Genomic DNA, 25340 nt, shown 5'->3' on the forward strand with positions numbered 1-25340 from the left:
ATACTGCACTCTAAGCGCTTTCCAGACTGCTGCTCTACAGTTATTAAATTGTGGTCCATCATGAGCAGTGTTCTGCGCAGTAACACTCGAGTATTCTGCTCTCGACCAACTGTTGTCTGATCTCTCCCCAAGCATAGCAGCTAGAAGACCTTTAAGGTTTCCTATAGCTAACGTGTTTCCTCCTGTCATTTTCTCTAACTCATGTATCCATTTTCCACCACCGGAAGTTAAACTCAGAAGTTTACATCTTAAATGATCCTTATCCATTCGTGGCCATAGTATATACTGTGGTCTGGCCCTTCCTTTCTCTAGTAAAGGAAATGGTGAGATCCCAAACTCACATTCATCCCCCAAAGTCTGTCTGTCCATACCAGGGACAATGGTTCAGCACCACTTTCTTCCTGGTAGCGACCTTAGCCTGCTCACGTAAGTTGGTGAATCCCCCCTCTCACTATGGGATCGCCTCTGGGTCGATCTAGCCGCGCCAGAGACACCCTAGATTTAGGTAGGTCTAGATCTGACCATCTCACTTCTCGGTCCATCGGAAAATATCCTTCAGGAGCACATGCAGTATCTCCCTCCTTCCCATGGAAGGCTTCTCTGTCCTCATCTGACATATCAGGTCCCCAACTTGTATGACTTCCCTCTTTTTCTTCTCTATCCAAAGTTAGCCTGTCCAAAGACAACGCTCTATGCTCAAGGTTGTACAAACTTCCCTCCTTGCCGTGCAACTGCTTACTTTCAAGTTGGCCAGTTTTTCCCTTTCCTTTCGGTTCTTTCTTGGCCCTCATCTCATGATAGACCTTATCGATTTGATCCCCAATGCTTCTCATATCAAACTCATCCTCTAGATTTGCTCTAGACGGACCTGGTATTGGCTCATGTGTCAGGAAGAATTCGACTATATCTTCCCATGCTACTACTGGATTAGGATCCATTAATTCTTTCTCTATGCAATCAATGTCACATACCCTCTGTCTTCTGATGCTTTCTATTTCTTCATCAAGTTCTCTTCGCTTCATTGCCTCTTCTCTTACCCTTTCCTCTTCCTGTGATTTCACCTCTCTTCTCTCGTTTGCCCTACGTATCTCTTCGTCTCTTCTTCTTTGTATTATTTTATCTCTTAATTTTGCTCTTCCTCTCTCTTTCTTTCTAGCTTGTCTCGTTCTTCAATTGCATAGATGTATAAGCAGAGTAATATCCTCAATTTTGACTCGTCACACTTGACTGTCAATACTCACGTTGTTTTAGACTTAATAAATACGTTTCAGAAAAACAACAAAATATGAGTGTGCACCAACTGTCGCAGCTCCATGCCTTTTATATCTCGATCTATTTCAATCTACTTATTGACTAAACATCATCAATTTAACTAAACAAATGAAAAATTAAATTTAAAATCTCCATCTTTCTTTTTATGTCTCTCAAATTGCTATTTCTTCACCACATATACATTATACAACACATAAAACAAACAGACAAAATGAGAAACTTGGCCGGCCTACATATAACTCAGTCTACGCTCCTAAAGACTATTTCTTCATGCACGCTCTTTGTGACTATCCTTGCTCCTAAAAATACTCCTACAGAGTTTGAGTCGTTCCCTTTAGAGAATCTTTAAATGTGTCCATTGTCTACGTCATCCACTATTGGGACTCTGGATACAACTCCTTCTGAAAACATGATGTGACGCAGGACTCTGAGCTTAATCTAACTGTGACGCTACTTGTCTCACAGTTTCTCAATTGCTTGATGCTCCTTGTCTCAAGTCATTTACTTAACTCAACACTCATCATCTCTAGTCAATTACTTAATAGCTCGACGCTCATTTCCTCGAGCTATTCGCCTATTAACTTGATGTTCGTCGTCTCAAGTTTTTTACCCCAACCACCCTTCATTACTTATTTCCCCTTATCACTCTCTCCACACAACACTCATTCATGTTTTGCCACCTCACTCAGTCTACTCACCATTTGCGTTTTCGACTTCTGACTCTCGGGATCGTCGCCTCCTCAACCAGCCGCTTCAGCCTTCCGTCCGCTCAGCTCCCTGTAGAAATTGGGAGGGGATTCCATAGAAACCGAGGGACCCGTCCCACCTGCACTTGCAAGATTCTTTAAGCTAATTTCCGCTATCTACAGGGAGCTTCACGTCCTTTTAGCTAAATGGCAGAGGACGTCGATATTACCGGGACCCCAAAGCTTAGTAGGTCAACGGTTCTTTAACCATCCTCTCCCTGCTACCACGTGAACCGGGATTACCGACCCAGCCCTTTAAGACGAGGTAGCAATACTTTGAGATGGATGGGGATCTAGAAGATACTCAACATCAATAATCAAACTAACTCAGGAAGTTGCCAAATCAAAACTGTTTTATTTTCAATTGTCTAAAACAGGGAGTACAACGGACATCAACTGAAGTCGCAAAGCATGATCTCTCAACAAATCTTATAAAAAAGCATCTTATATAGTAAAAAGTCATCATTACTGACGTCAAGCTACGTGGTTGCTGATGTCATCCTATGTGGCAAACTAAAAAACCTATTTTGAATGGTGATAGGATTACAAGGAACAGCTAGGTATATGTTCCATACTTGTCTAAGAGAGTGATAGGGTCATATCTAGTATCAGGTGGGACAACTAAGCCCTCCCCTCAAAAAGGTCACTATGAACCTCATTGAATACATGACGTCCCATCTGTTACACAAACTATAGGGCTCTTGACTAGGTGGCCCTCTATAATTGGTTGGCACTCTTACATCAGACAGTACTTTTCCACATACGCTGGTGCTGGTGGGTTGGTCTTGACCATAGCTTCCCACAAATGATCATATCATCTATCATCAACTCTGTGGTCTGCACGTCAATTAAGGCTTTGAACTCGGCCTTGGAAATGTTCCTTGCTCTAGAGAATATGAGGGAGTATAGCATGCTCTGTCTCCCTACATAGGTGTGGTTTATCACGATTGCCCATTTTCAGCCATCCACCATGATTTTGAGCTCTAGTATATTTAAAATACTACTATTTAATGAACCTCTGACGTCTTCATTGTTTTTGTGCCCGTCTTGTGAACAGGAGTTTGTTCGTTCACACGTGTTTAGCTACTGTCTGATCATTGCAACCTAGAGTGGCCTTGGCTTCTTGGTGCTGATCCAACCTCGCCCTTCTTGATACATCTCTGTATTTCAATTGCTTTTCAACTGCGACACACTAGAAAAAGCCTTCCATTTTCTGGTCAAGCTCTGCTAAAATGCATAGTGGAATCATCCATAGTTCATTCACTCTTATATATACATATATGTTGGTGCATGCCACAATATATTCACTACATAGCTAGCCTCAAGAATACTTTGTCTGCTTGCATTTCTTTGCATCTGTACATGTGTAAAATGACTTAATGTTTTCATCTTTTCTGTAGCATAAGCATCTTCATCTCGATCCCGAAATGCTGCTTATCTTTGATACTTTCTTGACGCCTATAGAATGTCTATGTTCTATTGTCTCTGCATCTCTTCTGAGGGCGCCAGCCCTGTTTCGTATGACATCACTACTCTACCCATTTGCTCACTTTTTCCGCTTCTTCTGAGATTTCATTCAAATGGCCATCATATTGTCGTGTATGCTGGTATGGTTTTTACAATGGGAACCTTGCTTCCAGGATTCTCTTTGGTATTCGTATCTTCACTGGCACTGCACATGTTTCACATTCTGGTTCCCAGTTCATAGGCAACATGGGCACGATGTTTGAAATGGGGGTACTTGGCTCCTTTTCTACACTTTCCTTTTCCCTTTGATGGGTGCCGGGCTGTGGATTGTTTGGTAGCCACACTCCAAAGGGAATAATTTCCATTCTTCATGCTCAATAGATGCAAAGAAGATAGGGAGAGGTGGACTCACCAATGTTTTTCCTTTTGTGTGAGGAGAAGAGTCTAGCACCGAGCTCCAGCAACCAAGCCCTGTCAGGGTATACGTTTAGTCACCAAATTTCCCGTCTTCAGAAGAGGAGGTATCTAAAACAGCCACGGCACTGCTCACTCAGTGAACTGGCAAACTGGCTGCTCCACACTGCCACACACTGCACACGCTCTGCGCTATCCTTGGCTTTTTAAAGTGGAGCAATGTAGAGTAAAGATAGAAAGTGACAACAGACTGCGAGCTAAGGTTCAAAGTACCTCCTTGCAAACTGGCTTCTATCCAGTGCTGCACACCACCATACAATTATATTTCATTTCCTTACACACCACTTACGGGACAGTATATTAAAATATTTTGAGTGGTGTGTACATCACATTAATTTCTTCATAATAAATCACATATTTCAGAACATTTTATTTTCTCTGCTATCAATAACATTTATTGGTACCAGAGAAAGGTTGCATACATATCAACACTATTATCATTCAATAGATGTCATTGTAAATATGATGCTGTGGATTGCTACTATGTGCATGTAATTTGAATGTAAGCTATAATGAGTGGCATCAACTTCTGCAGGTCTAGGTTAGAGAAGCAGTGCTATCAATTTATAATACACAGAATATTGGTTCACCCACACAACATAAGAATATGGGTTTATGATTTTATAATCTGGGATGAATACCCCTCCCAGTTCACTTCCTAGATTGGGTCCCACAGGTACAAAGTGCTTGCCCTATGGTGCAATGTCAAAAGACATTGGCATAATTTTGTATTATCAATGGCTTTCACAGGCCACAAGGGATCAAGTAATTCTCCATTAGCCTATGGCACTGGTAGACTACACCTGTAAAATTTCTCTGGCTAAAGTTTTATTGGACATAATTTACAAATAACTATGATTTAGTTGTACAGATATGCTATAATTTCTACACTGCACACACATAATCGAACATTGCTATGGGTTCTTATTTCAATGATATCTCGGGTGACATTGAGTACACTGTAGAAGCAAAATGCATTTCCCACTGCAATATTAATGCATTCTTTTTGAAATGGGCTCCCCTTAGTGGCCTCACCTCCCCAGTTCCTTCCCACTCCAGGGACTTAGCAGGGCAATGATTCTAGAGGGCTTATCTAACTGGATGGGGAATGTAATACTCACTTTTGAATAACTATTTACGATGCTGAGCCTAGATGGACCCATAAGAGTTTTCAAAGGAAATCCCAGTTAGCCAACCTTTTTTCTTGTCTCATACTCCTTCGTCTTGGAAAGCAGGTCTGCCTCATGTAAATCTGCTTAATGCTCCATCATGGACAAGGCCTTGTCATCTCCAGACATTATCTCTTCCTGCAGCGTTGAAATCCAGAGTTCTCCCTATTTCTGTTTCCATTTTTATTCCCCCACATTGTCTTGATGATATCACATTGATCCAAACTTTCTACTGGACTGTTTGATAGTAGACAATCTTAGCTAATGCAGACCTACGTTTTTATAAGTCGGTCACATGTCTGAACATGAGAAAAGGCTAGGATTGAGAAAAGGCTCTATGCTTTCAACACTTTCAATTATGATAACTGGAATCCCACAACACAGGTGAATGAAGGATAGCACAGGTGCAACGTGCTGGTCTTTGGAGCAAGACTACGCAGAGCAACATACGTTTGAATCCCGGATCAGGGCTTAGAAACTGAACCTAGGAAATAAGCGTGTTATAAAAAACAATTAAATAAATACATTTAAATTAAAAAAATATATGGAGAGTGTGTGAATTATTTGTGTGTTAAGTTATTAACCTTCATAGATTCATCAATTATTAATAAATGTAAGCAATTCAGACTTGGACTCATTTCATAGAGGATGCCATCCGGGTTACAACACAATTTTACTTTTTATTCTATGTCATATCATTGCACAGTTGTATTAAAAACTCTTTATATTGCACTAAATAATGCCAGATTTAAATGACACCCTTTATTTTTACTGTGGGCATAAAAGCTTGTGTTCAGCATTATGACTCATGTAAGCAGATCTTTGCAATGCCTTCAGTCAATGATTGATCTGCATACATGACAGGTCACTTTGTTCATTCTTCTGTTAGACTGACCACACCACATGGTGGTCCTAATTACCTAACTTGATTTCAAAATATGACACATCTAAATGCATTCATCTATGTATGAAGCTTGCAAGCCACAAGCATGTGACTTGAATTTAGATTGTATCTCTTGAAAAGACTGTATTTGAGATGAAACTGGAATGCAATTAAATGTATTTTCACCGATTTTGATCATAGACCAACCCATGCAGGTGGGAATAGTCCCTCACTCAGAAGCCTAGTTCTTTGTGAACCTTTTTTCTGTGAGTTTCCTGGAAAACTGACACCTTACCCCATCAATAATATCTGCAGGGTTTAAGTGGAGTTTAAATCTAGACCGGTCTGCTGGATAAACAACAAAACAAACAATGGCAAAACTACACAAGAGAACCAATCTGGCCATGTACATTTAAGCATTGGATAAGTAAATAAATCACAATATTATTGACTATATTTCCTATGTAGGTCCTTTATATTTTTAATGTGGTTGGAAAAAGAAACATATGACACTGGGATCACAATATTACAATTGAATGCCATGGATGGTGTGCTTTTCAAACTAGGAACTCAATAACATATATTGTTTACATAAGGTATTTCTCTGCATTTCACAGGCATTTCTTGTTTGTATATTTCTGTCATGTATATCGTTCTGGTGCAGAAGTGACCATTTTGCATGAATGCATATAGTTCCATTATGAACTAGGGCTTTCGGCATGCCCTGTTTTAAATCTAAAGTTGGTGAAAAACAAGTCATAGGGCCTTGAATATGTTTTAGCCTTACAATTCGCTAATGTTCCTGAAGTGTAACAAAATCTGTGTCGTATTTTGGGTGCTACCAATTCTAAGAGGCAACACTGATGTGCTTACTTTATTGGCACTATATCTCTCCTTAAAGTTTAATCATATGCACCACACTTTAAAGAAGTAACATAGATTTTCAGCATCTTTTAGGTTCCATTTATCGCCACAATTTGCATCTCAGCAGGTTAATCACTGACCTTGCAAGCAGATCAGTGGTTCTCAAAATTCACTGTGGGATTGCTTTGTGTTGTTGAACTTAAGAAAATGAAGATGTCTATGTCTGTGTATTTCTAGAGCGCCAAAGCCCTTAGGGATCCAGGCGCTTACATTAAAGGACAACAACACAGAGAAGACACAATAAGAAGGTGGCGAGGGGGCTAACCTAAGCAAACAATCTGTTTTTCAAGAGTTTCCTAAAACCGTGGTGGTTATTTTCTTTCCGTAACTATTCTGGGTGCTCATTCCAAGCTGGTGCGATCAGAACAGGAAAGGACCGCCTTTACAGAACTGCACACAAGATAAGCCATACAAAACTGCACACTTAAATGACAATAGGTCCCAGTCAGGCCATTCATTTCACCCTGGTGCTTCAGCACCTCTTGCAGCCATCTCAACACTAAACATGACACACACTTCAGGAAATTATGCATTGTAAATGTGTGTTAGACATAATCAAAAAGACATGTCACTCATACTACTTGGTGATCATGTATGTGTGCCATATGTGTTAGAAGTATGTGAGCACCATGCACTTAACTGTGTCATGTTCCATCTCCAGTGCACAGACTTCAAGGGCTTACTGTTTGGGAGACAAGATGACCTTTGTGGCCAGGACAAAAGTGATGCCAACACAATTCTAGTGAAGTGAAACAACAGGATGCATTCTTCCATGCACAATGGCATAGGGTGCATGCTGGACTGGTGCCACCAATAACCAGGATGGCACAAACATAAACCGGATGTCAAAATTGCAAAAGCATGTGACAGTCTGAAAATTAAGAGGGTCATTTTAACCACATGATAGACGCGTTTTAGCCTTCAGATAAACTGGCGAATACAGAACGTTTACAGGTCTGGCGCACATCAGATGCTGGCAAAGCACGAACAACAGGATTGACTACCCCTGTCTTACTCCCAGATGTGTGATACAGGACAGTGCATTTAGTGCCGCTATTAATACTCTTAGCGGACAAACCACTTCATAAGACTAATGCTCACTTGTCAAAAAAGATTAAATTAGTCTTGTGAATTGGTTTGTCCGCTAAGAGTATTAATAGCGGCATTATGTGCACTGTCCTGTATCACACATCGGGGAATAAGAGAGGGGTAGTCAATCTTGTTCGTGCTTTGCCAGATTTTCCTCTCTTGTTACAAGATTGAACCCCTGAGAACAAATACCCACATCAGATGCTGTCTGCACCACAGAGCAACAACACACATTTAGAGGTCGCGTTGGCAAGGTGCAAACTGCCATTGTCACAAACCAACAAAACAGGACCCAAGAGAGAGGCTTTTGGTCATGGATATGGCACATACAAAGGATGCGAAAGTGGGACAGGAGCAGGCCAGGCCACTACACACCTGTCAATGTGACACACCATCAGAGAAAGAGGAGAGGGTCAAAACCAGACCATGTACCTAGGGCAACCGGCATCTGTGTGGCCAAGCACATTACAAACACAACTGTCAGAGTTCTGGAAACGTAATTTCAGCTACCAGGAGCAAGTGTTCATCTGGTGTGTGGTGAGGCCAGACATAGAAAGCTATTGCCCAAAAGTCAACTGTGATTGGTGTCTTTACTTGTAACGTGAGGCCCTGTAGAAAGACACGGGATAATCAATGTTGGTCCACTGAGCGGAAGGAAAAAAAGTATCATCACTGCTGGGAATGAAGGCCTCATGCGTTGGCTCCAGAGAGGTACTACTGTGTGTGGGGCTACAATATGATTGGTCATGCTTGCACATATCAGTTACATGAGTCCTAACCCCCTGGCCACCATTGCCTTGGGCACCAACCACTGTTTGTTTAGATGGGCCAGAGATACGCTGCTACATCATGCAGTATGAACATACCAAACTTTGTTTCGCTGGTGGGCATGCACTGAAGGATGTCTCATTTATGCTTGGTTGCATAGAGAGAAATATTTGTTAGATGCTGTGTGTTTTACATAGAGGAAAATGATAATGTCCCATACCTTAGTGCACAACACAGTACGTTCTTCTAACCTTGGCTTGACCATTGCTCATGCCACCACTGTGTGTGAGTTATATCTCTTTCCTAACTGTGAAGTGATTGAAAGCTGCAGTCCTACATTTGGTGGCAAGGGTCATTAGAAGAGGAGGTCTAGCCAGTGTGCCAGCTATAGGTAGGTAAATGCCTGTGAAGCCACTTCCTATGATGTCAATTCGCATGGCATTACCTGGTGAAGGGAGCGCCAAAAGCCTTTGTCCCCACCAGTAATTTAACTTTAACCCCTGATCTCCATTGCATGTATTATCAGCTTCATTCACAACGGAATTCCAGGATTGCACACCTTCCAGGACACTAAGGGCCAGTAATGTTCCAAAGTTTCAACAAGAAGGAGGATCCTCATTATGATATGATATGATATGATATGGCATTTATAACGTGCCTATACACGTGTGTCAAGCCGCGACGAGGCAAGGGGGGGGACAAGGGGAGGACATACAACGATCCTACTAGGCCAAGTATCATCCAGATCATGCAAGTCCATGGGAAGGGGGAAAAGGAAAAGTGCGCGGGGGAAGGGAGAGGGGAAAGTGCAGTACATGGGAAAAAGTGGAATAAATAAGAATAAATAACAGCCAGCTGGTGGCAAGTGCAAGGAAGTGCAGACAAAAGTGCTAGTGGGGGACTGTAGGGATACAGAATGGTCCCCAGGTGCAGGGGTTGCCAAGGAGGCAGTGGAAGTGGGCAAATTGACGGGGCCTAGGCCAGAGATCAGAAAGGGTGGCCAGGTAACCCGAGCAGTTTCAGTCAGAAAATCAGCAGCGGAGAGGGGGAGAGAAAGCAGAGGCAAAGAGGAAGGTTTTGAGGTGCTTCCAGAACCGGAGATGGTTCTCACTACTGGCTGCCAAACTATGGAATTCCCTGCATAAGCATATTTGCGTTGAAGTGAGAAACCTGAATTTCAGGAAACAACTCAAGACATGGCTCTTCAATGAACTGTCTTAGATAAAAAAATAACATATCCAGCGTAACACAACAGTAAATAACTAGTTGCCTTTTGTCTAAGTCGATAAAGCGTATAAAAGCATAGATCACCCATCGGCAAACACCCTAAAATTAAGACTGGTCTGTGCTTTTGACTGCCCATCAGACTTTCCACAGCATGATGCCCATCTCCCCTTCCCTGAAGAATTTCAGAACACGGGAAGGACTCTACTGCCACACCTGAAGACATTCCTTGAGCAATGACGCACTCCTCCTTCAGACCTACTGCTCCCTCACTAACTCCTGGCTGCTAAAATCTTTAAATGTTACAGCACATGCACGATCCCCCCTCATATGACCCACAAAAACAGACTCGGGCCCTGTCCATCCATTGTCAACACCCCCACTGTAATGCTCCGATTAATGCTCTTTTAACACCGGGACTGCCCTTACGGCGGCCTTGCCCTAGCGTGCCATTCCTCTCCCTCCCTGAACAAACTAGAGCCCATATCGGCACACAAGTAACAGGTGCTACGGACCTGCACTCATCAACACCACGGGATTCTGTCCCTTTCCTCACCACTGTCCCACTAATCTCTCACACCCGCTTTCTTTTAATGAGCCAGGCACAGCCAGACCAACATTTATGGCAGAAGGGTGCTGTATAAGGGGACTTTCCTTACCTTGCCTTGCCACACTTCATTAGCAGAATAAATCAATGGAAACACAGATGCTCATGTTTCGCATTTAGTGGTGTGCGGGTTGGGCTTAATTTCTACATTTATTCAGCACAGGACACACTGCCATCTGCATGCTTGCTTACCCACCTCAGCTTTTGCATATCAACGAGCCAGTGTGGCCCTGTCCATGTATGTGGGCTCAACATTATCAACTGCTCTCATATCCATTCTCTAGAAGCCAGTCATATTACATTCATATCATATTAGTGCCTGGTGGAGATTGGAGTGCTTCCTGTCCCAGATCAGCCCACATATTGGCCAACAACATCATCCCACACTGGCTTGTGGTCTCTTCGGGTGTTGTGATAATGTCCTAACGGGTCCACTCCGAGTCCACCTGCTTCAGAGTTGTGTGTGCAAACTGCAGTCACAGGATAGAATTGCAACATTGCCGGGCCAGACATGCATCCTTTGTAAACCTTGTTCAATAGCCTCAATGACTCAGAGTGGTGCCCTTTCGGCAGGACCATTGACCAGTGCTCTTAGTATATTAGTTCTTCTTAGTCTAAGTGTTGGGCTGTAATTCATGAGTGCCATTCAGAGAAAAATTGTGTTTGCTTTCGTGATTCTTAGCACATTTTATCTTGCTCGATACACGTCAGCATCCCCAGAATGCTGCCAAGTTGGAAATCAGCCATTTTTTAAGAGAAAAGGCAAGCAGCTTGCAAACTATTTCTAGCTTCCTGTGATCTGCCCTGCAATTGCATCTGTATCTAGACCTCCCTTTTAACTTTCAGCCTTGCTTGGGATGAAAAGTCCATGAGGATATGAAGGAAACGCTATCTAGGGAAACCGAGACAATACCAATCATGTGTGTATTTCAATTTCCTAACAAAAAAGTTACTTTGTTGCATGCGACAAAATACGCCCTTCAGCCGTTTGCAAGAGTCGCTCCCTTTTCCTGTAACATTGAAAAATGACAATCAAGAAACATCTGTTCCATTGTTGTCCTCTTTTATTGAAAGTGCTTTGGAAATCTTAATGTGCTGCAAAGTTTTGCATTGGATTGCTGAATGCCAAATCGCTCAAAATTACAGCTCTGTTTGTGCTTTTTTTTGTTGGTATGTATAGTATTAATTATGGAATGTGTTGAAGGTCACATTTTGTTTTGTACTATGCACTGTACATTCCTTTCTTCTCCCGCAAATGCATACATTTTCTTCAGCAGAAAAAGCAATCAGTGCAATTGTATGGACTCATTCTTCTAGCAAATGTAGCTGCCAAGGTTGTTCGACTGGTAGGAGAAACTAAGCCCATGTCTGTTCAATGATGCACAATTGTGCAAAGACTGTATGGACGTTAAATGACATTTAATTAACATGTTGCGTGCTATTGTGGGTTTCTACCCTCACTAAACTGCCTCTCATCTTTCAATGGGGGTCATCCCGGGTTAGGTGAAGCTGCAAAAATTCGGCAGTAATACTATTGTCGCTGCATTACCGCTCTGCCCAATCCTGAGTTTGGACGGAAAGTGGGAGATTTACATCCAGCTTTTGCTGGAGATAAATCTTGGCACTTTCCTCCCATGTGCAGTGCTATTACCGCAGTGCTAACAGCACTGTGGTAATAGCACCCAGAATGTCCCATTGGGTCCAATGGACCCAATGGGCTTGGGCACTTACCGCCCCCCGCCGCAACTCGGGATCCGGCGCTGATAGAGCCGGACCGAGTTGCGGTAATGCAACATGGGTTGGCGATATCCCTGCGGATTTACCGCTAAGATACTGCCAGGTTCCTGATAGAGCCCAATGTATTTAATGCGTTGTTCCCCCATAGCAATTTTCAGTACCTTCACCTGTTTATATCAAAAACATCCTCTATCTCCTCCATCCCATCCTCTTATCGCCCTCTTCAACCTATAGTATTTGCACTCCCGCCCCCTTCATGTCCAATATCCCACCACTGCCCTTTGCTGGAGGTTGATTGATTGATTGAGAGTTGTGTATTGCGCGACAGGGATGAACCAAATCGTTTCTAGGCACAGCTGTTCTATGAATGAACAGTGACGAGGTACCAGCAATGAAAAACATACTAAATGGCTATAACCAGAATCCATCGAACCTATTTAAAAAGATAGGTTTCAACTCTTTACGGAATTGAAAAAAAGGACTCTACTTTCAGGATGTTCCATAGTTTAGAAGGTGGGGTGTGCCTTGCTGCCATCGTCTCCCTGCTCTGCTCCACAAGGCGGCACAAATGTGCGGCTCGGCACTGGCTTAAAAGTGCTGCCCCTGGCAACCTGCACTTGGTCTCTGTGTTCTGGAGCATGCATTAGGGCCTCCCGGGTGAGAGCCCTCCTCATGTTTGAACAGAGAGTAAGTTAGAACGTTCATAGCAGGTGTAGATCCTCCACCTTCATGGACAAGCTGACCAAGTCTATCCATACACACTGGTCCCCCTTGATCCCAGATCATCAGCCCAAAACCACCTCAGATGTTGCTCTGAGGCAGGACATAACGCCAGAGGCGTAGGCAGGGTAGGGCCTGAGCAGTCAAGGCCCACCCAAAATCTGTAAAGGCCCACTCAGCAGCACTGTGTGGGCATTTACAGATGTTAACATCACTGCAGTGGGCCAACTACATTAGCTTCAAGCCCCACGTGTTAGACAATCCTGGCTACACCTCTGCATAACGCCTTTGGGCAACTGAGTCCATGTGCTTCCCTAGTCAGTAAAAAGCCAGTAGGAGCTAGAGTTGGTCGAGGGCACTGGTAAAGGGCCCCCACTTCATTGCCTGTCCCTCGGCCTGCCCTCTTAGTCTGCGACCCAGACTCCCTGAAAGAGAGCAGGGGAGCACCCAGTAGCAGCCCAATGGACTGTACAGGGGCCATCCACCCCATGGATGGTTCAGGGCTTCTGCCACCCTAGGGTTGGCACTGAGTTCACCTTTAGCCCACTCTGTGCCTTCCGACTGCATGGACCCTTCTCCCCCCTCCGCCACCATCTTTCATCTCAGGGCTCGTATTGGGATTCCCCCCTGAAGCCCAACGCATATATGTAATCGTATCAATACTCAGCACTATTCTCCCAAAATGTTTACAACCCCCTTACTCCCATTATTTCTCCTAAAGTGCAAAATACGCACCTATGGGATTTGTGCTGCCATGTTTTGTCCAACATATGTGTGGTGTTTTTTGTCCGAGAAGCTTATACTGTTTCCAATAAATTACAAAGGGCAACGTATCATAAACTATACCTTTAATCCTATCATATTCCTTTCCCCCAAGAGCACAGTAGTTTAATCTCATCACTCCCTTGTTGCACTCTCTCAACACCATCGGTGGCCAAATTGCCATTTTTCCCAAATCCAATTTCTTTTCACATAGAATTCACGCAAAAAAACAAAATGAACAAAAAGCAAGTTGAGGTCCAGTGGTTTGGTATGTCTCTTGTTAGAAAAACAATTTCAAGGGAATGTAAACATTACAAAAAAGCGTAACTCAGCCAGTCCCTTGGACTGTTTCTCTCCCCTTTCCTTCATCTAAGCACCAGTTAAGACGCCCTGTGGTGAAATGTGAATAACCACAAGTGCTCTCAAAATGTAGGTGAATAAAGCACCCCAGAATGAAGTGGGTGACTTGTCCTTGTCAAAGGACAACCCCATTGGTAGCCCCACCCGACACGCAGCCCACATGACATTCCCCCACCCCTATCTCACCACCGCAGCAGGAGCATGGGTGCATCTTTTACCTGTATCAGGCAGACCACGATTTAAGGAAAAGTGGCATTTTAAGCACGTTTTAAGTCTGAAAGATGGATGCCATCCTTTTTTCCAGTTTCCATTGAAATATACACAGCAAAACCTAGGACTAATGCACAAAACATTTTTCATGCTTCATTTGAGTGAAAATGTTGCGCCTTAGACACAAATACCACTGGAACATGTGTATCTTTTTTTTTATTTTCTATTAGTTTTTTATTGGTTAGTTTTAACTTTAAACACAAAAATCCTAAAACACAGATACAATAAAAAAAAGGAATAGAATCATACATATAAAACAATTAATCAATATGTTCAATTAAAAGGGAAAGCAATATACTAAAACATGTGTATCATAAATGCGCACATTCTGATACCTGTTTCACTCTATATGCAATTGCTCAAAACAGCCCAAAGAATAGGGGTGTTTCGAGCAATTTCTATGCACATTCCATATTCACAGTCAGGATATTCATTAACATGCACAGAAATGCACTCTTCTCCCGTGCTTATTTATGGTGTGCCAGGAGAAATGCACAATTCACAGAAGGTCACATGTTGACCATTCTGCGCATTATTTTCAAAATAGCAGCCTTATGAACAAGTATAATTCCAAATTGTGTAAAGTTGACAAAGATAGCAACGCATTTTCGTTTGGTTTCCTTGAACATGACAGGCTGTTAAATGTCTGTGATGGGGAAATACACGCACAGCACTCATGTGGTGGATGGTTGCCTAGTGAATTATTGGTACAGGTGCAAGGCACTTGTGAAAGAACACAGCTCACATTTCTAGATTTGGTGACTTGCACTTCTCAGAATCGGAAAACTCAGAAAAGAGCATCCTTTGTGCTTCTTTGAGTTGCCCAAGTTTTAGTGGATCAAGCTCCCGGTCTCTTAATTGAGACTATCAAATGATTCTCACAAACAGGAATAGGGTAAAATTAGGGTCAGGGCCCACACTTGCGGAAGCATGCTGCCTGCAAACCCACATCCTGTAACGTTGGAAGTGTCAGGGGCAAACACAAATATATGCTTCATGAATGTTGTTGTGAAATGAAATTGTTAGTGAATGTAAGGCACCTGTAGAGTATGTTGATATAAGAAAGACTAAGGGCCTCATTACGGTTTGGGTGGTATTCCGGTCGTAAATCTTCCAGAATACTGCCCAATGGAATTATCGTTACCTCCACCTGGTCTGGCGGAATTACTGCCAGATTACAAGTGATAGTGGCAGAGTTAATCCCTATTCCATTGGACTCTTTGGGGCATTTCTGGCAGAATTACTGCTATGGTAATGCTGCCGATTTTGACGATTTTCAGCGGAAAGTGGGAGGATTTACCTCCAACATGATGCTGGAGGTAAATCCCCCACTCCAGGGTCATACTCATAGTATAGTGGTGCTGGAAAAGTGGTGGTAGTTCTGTGATCACCAATTTTTCCCACACCACCATACTTGCAATGATCCGCCAAGTGTCAACATTCGGAGAAGGGACAGTACAGATGAAAAAAGAATCAATTTTGAAAGGAGACAAAACAGGCCTGATCAGTGTGAATTCAACTAGTACTGGCCTAGACCACAGAGGAATGAGTTTAGGGATATGCACAGATTCCAGTGCTTGGAGGCGCAAGTGAAGATCTTGTCTGAGCAGATAGGAAAACTGTGCGCAGTGCAGAAGCAGCAGTTTAGTGAGAGTGCAGAATGTCACAAGAGTGAAATTGCACAGGGTGGTAACACATGACTACTTAGCCAGGCTCCCCACAATGAAAGTGCATTGCTGAACTGCTTAGCAATTTAAAGCCAGGAATACAGATGACATAGGAAATTAAAACACACACAAGAAAGGGGTGTGGTTTAATTTAGAGCTGTACCAAATCATTCAAGTGTGTGAAAATGAGAGAGAACAAAAAGAAATGTAAACGAAGAACCCAAAGAATAATGAATCAAAAGACAGTTTAAATAGGACATGCAATATGAAATAAATGAAATAATAGGTGAAATTATAAATGCAAATGAAGAGATTGCATTGCCTGACAATTCTAATAGTGATCATGTTCCCACAGAAAGGAAAATATTACAAAAGTCAGATGCAAATGACTTCCCAGAAGAATATTTCGAGCCACAGATGTTTCATGACCTAGAAATAACAGGTACGGTACAAGAAAACGGTACATGTCACACACAAGAAACTGATGTTCTGCCACACTATGCTACTGAAAATACAGAACAATTGGGTTCCAGAGTGCGGCAAGTGAAAGAGATCCAGGTGATGGGGTAAAACCAGAAGAGGAATGGGGGAGAACACTGGTGGAGATAGAAAGGGCAGTCAGGGGAAAATCTCCAAATGAATTCTCAGAACAGAGTAGAAAAATAAACAAAGAAATTGAAAAAGAGTTGGGCAAAAAGGGAGGTAAAATGACATTTCATATGCCCTTTTGCCTAGCAAGAAACCAGGCAGGCCTAAAGAAAATGAGCCCTGAGATCAGCAACAATTCACACTTCCTTTAGATACTTGAAGAATGTGAGGACAGTTATTAGGCCCCTATTACTATTGAAGAGAGGTGAAATATGTTTGCAATGATTGACATAGGCACTCAGGCAACTGTGATGTCAAGGTAATTATTGGACAACATAAATGAAGGCAGATCCCCACAAGACATGCTGACATTGAGACAGAGTGAAGGTGCCATGCATAATTTCGATGGAGAAGAAATACCATTGGAAGGTGACACTGAAGTAGACATAAAGGTAGGGAAGCATAGAATGAAAGGGGAGGCGGTGGTCACACCCATTGAAGAGACATAATTCCTGTTAGGGACACATTGCTTTAAGAGATTATCACCCCTCATTGATGGGACAAATGGGGTATTGTGGTCTTTAACCAATACAAACCTGAAACCTAAGTAAGTAATGACCCAGTGTAGCAGTTCAAAATAATGCCACCCACACCATTGCTGGAACCGAGAGTGAAGTGGAAAAATATCTACCGAATGGGTGTGTACCTAGCATCACTGTAATTCTCATGTGTCAGGGTGAAATGCAAGGAGAAAAAGAAAAGTTATCTTTAGACATGTACTTGGACCCAAAGAAAAACTGGCAAACACAGATAGACAAAAATACATTGTGTTGTTATCTAAGTGTGGAAACCTGTAAACAAAATATTGCTTAAGAGTCAGATCAGGACAAACATATTTTCAGAAATACACATGAAAAAAGGTCAGGCTTAGATATCTGTGCTCGTGAATGGGCATCCAGAAATGATTGGCCCTAGAGCAAGAAAGGCGTTTCATTTATGAAAATGTGTTTAAATAACTGCTTGATAGAGAAGAGATGCCAAGTTTTAAAATAAAAAAATCATCCCGTTTTGGGTCTAGATGACCCTGATTTGGGGCGAAGAATTGTGGGAAGGTGCATGTTGAGAATCGCAATAGGGTCCAAAAGTATTCATCACAATGTATGGATTGTAAGTGGAACCAAAGCAAGCTAAATTGTATTTAGGAAATGACATTATGCACAGAATGTGTATGGTTTTAGATTTTTTGAATCAAAAGGTTTGGTCTAGAGTGGGTGGAGCAGCAGCTGAATTTGAGAACATAGGACAAGCTTATCATGCTCAAACGTGGCCATATGCAATTGAGCTTCAAGTAAAGAAGGATGTTATTATCCCTGCTTTCCCAAGGCAATTTGCAACGGTATTAAAGTACACAAAGGGACAACAGATATAAGAGCCCGATGCATTTGTGTGTCTCAATGAATCCATGAGACAGCAGGGGCTAGAATGTGAATATACACCATTAGTAGAGATTGGGGATGGCCCCATTTGAATACTGGTGAATAACAAGAAGTGCGAATACATTCATTTGGTAGAAGGCACAGCATTAGGGATGGCAGTACAGGAATCACACTACACTGCTGATCTAAATAACCCAGTTATCGGAAACATCCCTGAAAGCTATGTCACTTCACAGGATGAATTGCCTGAGTGCTTAGATTCTAAACCAAAGGGGATTTTCAGGATTCAGTCTGTATACCCTTATGACTCAAAGGATGTGATTTGCTGTCATCAGGATAATTGCATCCTATTTAAGGTGGGTGAATATGAAAAAGAAAAACAGCAAATTAAAATACAGCAAATTGAAATGGAAGCTGATGTGCCAAGATATTTGAGGGTGGCGTCTCTCCAAAGAGGCTCTGCCACACAGCTAAAGGAAAGCACAGAAGTCCCTCCATTAGATGATTTTTCAGAATTCTATAAAATGGTGGAGTAATCAATTCAAGCTGCAGATGCTTGCACACATGAAGAAGAAAGAGATCAGTTGAGGAAAATATGTGCAACATTCAAAGAGGTATTTGCCAAAGACACATATGATTGCAGGCTTTCTGATGTGCATGTTGCAACACTGCCAGAGGAATATGGTATGCAGCCTGTATTCGTGCAGCAATATAGGCTACCCTTGGCCTGTTTGGAGTCCCTAGCAGAAATAATAAAAAAATGTAGAATCCAGAGGAATCATTAGATCTAGCCACAGTACTTCAAATACACCCATATTAGGTGTGTTAAAGCCCAATGGTCCATGGTGCCTGTGTGCGGACTTGAGAGAATTAAACAGGAGGGTACCAGTGTCAAGGTGGCCACTTTCATTTATTGATCAAGACCTTGCACAGATTCAAGGGTTGAAGGTATTTACCACTTTGTATCTTAAAGCAGGGTATTGGTGTGTGCCACTAAATGAAGATTTTCAAAATATGTTTGCCTTTTAGTTTAACAGGCTACTGTATGCTTGCAACGGTACTCCCTTTGGGTATATGAATAGGTGGAGTGAGTTTGGGATATTTCTGAGAAAAGCACTCCCAGATGCAGCCAAGAGGGGAACTGTGATCTATGTGTATGATGTCCTGGTCAAGAATGAGGACATCAAAAGACATAAAAAGTAACTTCAATGAAATTAGACAGTTGCAAAAATCTGGGTAACATTATAGAACGTGCAGTGGTGTAGAAAAGTGGTAAATTTCCTGGGACATGAAGTAACAAAGCAATGGCTAAACCTGCAAAAGAAACAGGTTGAAGCTATACAGACATTTTGAAAGTTTGTTAGGAATGACAAGTTGCAACAGGAAATGTATTGAAGATTATGCAGAAATGACACAGCCGTTGACTAAATTACTGAAGCAGGGAGCACCCTGGAATTGGGGAAAGGAGCAATGTAAGGCAGTAGCCAAGTTGAAGAACGGTCTGATAAAAGCTCCATGTTTAGCTTGTCTGAGAAAGAAGCAAGATTTCTTTCTGGAGATAGGGTTCACAGATCAGTGTATTTCAGCAGTCTTATATTAAAAACATGATTCAAGTAACTAAACCATTGCATATGCCAGCAAAGCATTGTCACAGGTAGAAACAAAATTTAGCGTATGTGAAAAGGCACTATTGACCACTGTGTAGACATTAAAACATTTCCGCCCCATTATTCAAGGGGAGCAGGTAATTCTTCAAACAAATCATCAGCCTCTATAATTTCTGCAGTGTAAAAAAATCAGACCAGGGAAGTTAGCTCAGTCAAGAATCACATCATGGGTATTGGTATTGCAGGGTTTCCCAGTGGAACGGAGATATGGATAGAAAAAAAAGAGTCCAGTTGATCAAGGGCTGGCAGACTTACAAGATTGTGCAGCTGTCTGTGTAGAAACGAATCTGGCTTAATTTAAACAATCCCCACACAAGGTATTCAATGAAGAGAGATGTAGGGATCTCCCAACCGTGTATGTAAATGGATGTGCATACCACGTGGGGGGTGATTCTGAAAAATAATTGGTGGCAGAAATAGGGAATGTGTGGGTTGGAAGTAACACTATTCCAAGAGTGAGCATGAGGTTACGTTCCAAAAGCTGTCACATAATTAACTGCTATCTATAAGGCAATATCCACAGCAGTAGAAAATAAAATGAAAGAAGTAGTTTGAGTTACTGATTCTGGTTATGCCCGAAATAGTTTTTGGGAATATTTACCTGGGTGGAAGTTGAGAGGAATGGTCACATCTAACAAGAAGACACTCAAACATGGTAAAATAATTCAAACCAAAGAAAAGCTGGTTTCAGAGAATGACATGATCATTCACTGGAGAAAAATATGAGGCCACCTGTAAACACCAGGGGAAGGCAAAGAGCCTATAATGGAGCAGTGATGTGGGAATTATTTACTATTGAGCACCTACTTGATGAAATCCAGGTAGATACGATAACATGCTCCAAATCTCAGGGTACAGCTGATCAGCCTGTGACGCAATGGAGTTTTGATGCCTCTGATCAAGACTTGGTCAAGAAACAAAAAGAAGATCCCATTTTAGGTTTGTTCTACAACCATTTGTTAGATGCAGCGCAAAGTCCTCTGACAGAGGAGGACTGTAAAGGCAGAAAAGAATTGAGGGTATTCTTAAAGAACAGAAAGAGCATTTGATTACAAGATTAACTGATGGTGCGGGAGTACGTGTTAGGCCAAATCCAGTGGGTAGTACCTTTGTCATTTTGGGGTTGGATACTACATCATGCCCATGATGCAATAACTTCAGGTCACAGAGGTTTACGGAAAGGGTTGTAAATTTGGAAAGAATATGCTTATTGGCCACACATGTCCTAGGATGTAGAGTTGTATACTCAGGGATGTTTGGTGTGCACAGTTTCAACCTGCCATTCCAACACATAGGGCACCATTAATGAAAAGAGGTCTGACACTACCCTGGAAAGACTTGCACATATATTTCATTGGCCTGTTCCAAAGATCAGCACAGGGAAACAGATATATGCTGACCGTCACCTGTTTAGTGCATTCCAGCATCTGACTGCAATACGCAAACAGCAGCCACATTGCTAGTGAATCATATTTTCTCTAGGTTTGGGTTGCCTCAAAGAATAGAATCAGACCAGGGAAATCATTTTACTAGTGCATTGATGATAAAGATGTGGCAAATTTTGGGAGTGAAAAGGAAACTGCATATTTCCTATCGGACATCTTCTTCTGGTGGTATGGAACGTTGCAATAGTTCAATCATTGACATTTTGAAAAGGTTTGTAGCTGAAGCAGGGTCCAGCTGGGATTTGCATCTCCCTCTGGTGCTAATGGCTCTTATGTCAACACCATTGAAATCCACAAGCCTCAGCCCACATGAAATTATGACAGAGAGGAAAATGGTCTTGAAACAACATGAATTGTACAGGACTAATGAGCAAGTCCTAGTAAATGCATTCACGATTCATGAATATGTAGAACATTTTGAGAAAGCATTTGCAGCATCCATTTGTATTTGTGCAGCAGAATTTTGAAAAAGCAGTAGACAGTGCCAAATCATACTACGATAAGAGAACATCTGTGACGGAATACGAAGTAGGCAACCAAGTATTCATGTTTAATTTTACAAAAGGCAAACAAAAGAATGCCAAATTTCTGCCATCCTGGCGTGGCAGTACACAATTGTGGACAAGAATTCACCTGTTATCTACAGAATCATGGTAAAGGAAGGAGATCTGGTTGTGGAACAATTCGTCCACATTGACCAAATCAAGCCATTCCACCCAAAACATGAGGTTAAAAGGCTGGAACAGGCTGGAGAAACCCTTAGGGAATGAAAGGTATAGCTGTTACACTTAAACCAAAGTGAGTAAATAAAAAAAATAATGTGTGGTTCCTGCAAACTAGCATTTTACTTTGAAGGGATCAATCGTAGCAGGTAAATAGCTGTGCATGTACGTATGACTATACATTGTAAAAGGAGGGATAAAACAGGTAAGTAGGTGTGTGTTTGTGGGTTTGGATTTGAGGTGTGAATAAAAGAAAAAAGTAGAATAGTAAATAAAATGTGTAGGCTTGTAATATTGTATTTCTAGGTTAATTATATGTATTATACATGTTGGTTCCAAATAGTTGAAACAAAACGGGGATGTGATTACACTTTATATGTTTATTATGTTTAATACACATATATATTTCCGGTTGGGGACAAGGTGAAATGGGGTGATAGATTTTGTGTTTGTATGTTGTATAATGCATTATTTTTTTTTCTCCAGTTTGCCAAGGGAAGTGGCGTAATGGCAATAAAATAGGTGTTTTACTTGATACTTAACCTGTCTGTTTCTCTTCCGATTTAGATTTCTAACTCGTTTCCTTCACCAGGGCCCATGGAGCTAGGTGTCGTCAGAAGAGTACCTTGGCGAAGTTCAAAGGACCAGAGTCTGCTGGACTGAAAAAGGGGGTGGGGGAATTGTGAAAATTGGGTGATTGTAAAGGAGGAACACTGATGGAGGGAATGGAAACCTGCATCCAAGGTGTACGAACATTTGAGGCATGGACACAAGCCTATCCGGCAAACAGGTGCATTTTGCAAACTTGCCGGGACCAGCATTGTGCTTTGTGGCAGATATGCCACCGCCGGTCTGAAGTAATTCTAAGTTCAGACATTTCTTGACTAGTCTTTTCATTTCCTTAACCACTGACATTAAGATGTGGATGTGCATTGCAATTGTTTTCCTAGGTTTGTGCATTTATTGAAATGTATTGCTAGGTTTGGACATTTATTGCCATTTCTCATGGCATTTATTGACTGTATGGACTATTTTTGCTCATTTTGAAATTAATGGTCCAGTATGGTTACACATGTATTGACAGTTTTTTACATTTAAAATAAAAAGGGTTGCTGCGATATTTAACGGACCACATTTTTATATATGAATTTGAGTTGTTAAGCGTGGAAGAAAAAAAAGGAAAAAAAGACATTAAAAAAAAGAATTACCTAATATGTGGATAGCCAAAATTCATATTCCCAGGTTTAGTGCCATGAAGATTGGTGAATGGTCAATTATTTAGACAATTGTTACTAATTGTAAAAAAAGGCTTATGTTTTCACACATTATCACCTGAAGGGCTGGCCATACTAGGGGAGGTGTTTGATTGATGGCTGACATCATTGCAAGGGTTGGTGAAATCATATACTTTCTTTACAAATGTATAGGGAAAGTGGCCCGGAAGGAAAAAAAGACTTTAGAAGGAGGGAGAGAAGAAAACTGAGAAAAGGCTGCAACAGAAAGAAGGAGAAGAAGGTGATTTGTGAAAGAATAAGAACATTGGAGGGATTCAGGGATTTGTGGTGGCAGGCTGTGTGTGTGCTGGGATCTGCAGTATCAGAGCTTAGCCATGCTGCCGCCGAAAGAGAGAGTGAGCAGATTGAAGGTGTTGGGTGGCCTTCGCTAAACTGCAGTAGCTGGTGGTGGCAGAGAGCCTGTGTACAATGGGAAAGTGGTCTAACTGTCAGCAACACGGGGAGGACACCCCTAAACTCTTGGTAAGCATGAGTAACACAATTTGAAAAGTATCTAAAAAGAAAGACCTCATGCTCTTTCCATGCAATAGAAAATGTGCGTGGTTTGTCACTTGCAAGCTTGCAAAAGTATCCAATATATTCCAAAGTTGTACACTTCATATTCACCTGCCAAGTATCTCTAGTGGGAGATTTGGTGTTAAAAATAAAGGGCTTCAGAGTGTCTTTGCATTACTGAGCTGTCTAGCTAGAATGTGAAATGTTCAATTTCCTCCTTGTACAAAAGAGACATCCACCTTTGCATTTTAATAATGTCTGTTTCCGTTTATATGAGTGTTTCATGATGTACTAAGATTTTCCGACTGCATTTTGATAAGCTGAATTTTCGTCAAATTGAGATAAGATCCAAAGCGCGTTGTTGTAAAGGACATGGACAGCCTGTCATTGTGTGCTCTGTTTATTTTTGTGATGCATAGAGTGTGAAGCCTGGTGCATTTGATACCATCAGTGCCGAATTAGTGTGCCCAGCACTGCGCTAGGTCTGGTTATTGTAGCCAAGAGGAACGAAATAAAAGGGCATAACAGCAAGCTAATTCTCCATGTTTCAGATGCATGATTTTGCAAGTGGTGGAAGGGACAGAGAGATATAAAAACCCTAGAGCCCCTAAGTATCAACATTTGTATAAGGCCCAGTGCAGATGAAGCAAGAATCCATTTTGAAAGTGTGTGTCTGCAGGCAGACTGTACCAAGGAAGCATGGCAACTAACAATGTATTTGTTCTAAGGTTTCTTAATCTGCTGTACTAGCAGATTATTAAAATACATGCTTACACTGCCAACAATATATCAGGGTGCATTCAGAAAGTTACTCTAAACTGATGTTGTTAAAGGAGTGTTTAGGCTTAATTGTATTTGAGGAGCATATCTTCATGGGTCAGCATTACGTTTGCTGGGTTCCACAGAGTCAGCTATTGTGTTATTTTGGGGAAGACAGAAATACTCCCTGCTAAGGTCATGACAACTTTCATGTATTGCATGCATTGAGAGCAATATACTGGAAAGTGTTTAAACGTTAATACTTAATAGCATTTAGCGGTGTGTTCCTCCTGTGGAGTTTCTATTAAATGTTTGACTAATTCACCTCACGCAATATCAAGGTGCATGGTGTGGTTTTCCATACCCCTCTACATAAAGCTTGCTGCCCTCCAAGCAGCACTGTGCATCTAGCCCCAAACCATACCTCCAGCACCATGATACAACAAAAAACCCACACGCCCCGTGTGCCCTTAACCATTTTGAAAGCATCATGGTGCTATGAGGTAATTCAGGGCTTTTGTGAATCGAATCCCACCTCCAATCTGCCTAAGTTGCATATTGCATTTGTGCCCCCAACCCTTCAAAATTGAATAGGCCTCAATCAGCTTGGTGCACCCAAGCAGTAAAGTTCATTGCACCTCAAAATATGCTTCACCATGAAGTGCCCAAAGCCTTCCCCAGTCTGAAACATTGTGCTGATAGCAGCATGATGTATTGATGTATCACAATGGTGATGCTTGTTATGCCAGCTAAATCACCTACTCCCAGCAGCACTGTGGCCCCTTCAATGCTCC

Source organism: Ambystoma mexicanum, chromosome 10 (genome assembly GCF_040938575.1).
Source record: "Ambystoma mexicanum isolate Mex_15411 chromosome 10, UKY_AmexF1_1, whole genome shotgun sequence".
Lineage (NCBI taxonomy): Eukaryota > Metazoa > Chordata > Amphibia > Caudata > Ambystomatidae > Ambystoma > Ambystoma mexicanum.